Source organism: Arachis hypogaea, chromosome 4 (assembly GCF_003086295.3).
Source record: "Arachis hypogaea cultivar Tifrunner chromosome 4, arahy.Tifrunner.gnm2.J5K5, whole genome shotgun sequence".
In the NCBI taxonomy this organism is placed as follows: domain Eukaryota; kingdom Viridiplantae; phylum Streptophyta; class Magnoliopsida; order Fabales; family Fabaceae; genus Arachis; species Arachis hypogaea.
Genome location: NC_092039.1, coordinates 12,229,072 through 12,229,926, shown reverse-complemented (window position 1 = coordinate 12,229,926; position 855 = coordinate 12,229,072).

Below are 855 nucleotides of genomic sequence, written 5' to 3'. Positions count from 1 at the left end.
TAGTTATGGACCACAAACATGGTAATTGTGTAAGATTAATCCCAATTAGTCAATCCTAACATCGAGGGTTAGTCAAAAGGGCATAATTAATCTCAATCCACAAGTCCTAACCAACTCTATTAATGGAAGGCTTAGAATTAGTAAAAACCAAATCAACTAACAATGCTAACACAATGTAGAATGGACATCCACAACTCAAGTTCACCTAATTACTCAATTTTCCAACCAAGAGTGTGAAAAACTAGGCAAAAGCTAAGCCAAGCCTTTTATCAAACACTTGGTATGCATGAAAAAAAATCAAATTAAATGGCAATGAAATTTAATTCTAAAGCTACCAAAAGCAAGAAAATAATAATAACAATTAAAGGAAGTAACAATTAACATGAAAACATAAATTGTATTAATTGAAATTAAAATTAACAAGAGTATCCATAAACATAAAAGTGACCAAATTAAGAAATTAACAAGATAAACTAAGAAAATTAAGACAATAGAACGAAGAAAAGTAGAAGAAATTAGATGAAAACAAGAATTAAAAAGAGAAATTACAAAGAAATTAAGCTAAAAACCCTAGTTTCTAGAGAGAAAGGGGAGCTTCTCTCTCTAGAAAATGATCTACATGATACTAAACTAACCCTAATTGCTCCTCCCCTTTCACATGGAATGATTTCCCTTTGATATAGCACTCAATCAGTTTCAGAAGGTCTAAAACTGGGCTTTGGACGCCCAGAAATTGCCCCTAGTGGTTTTCTTTAAGTGAGTCACGTGCCGGGACCTATGCGTACGCACAGAGATGGGTGCGTATACACACTTGCTGATCTATGCATACACATAGTAGGTTATGTGTACGCACAC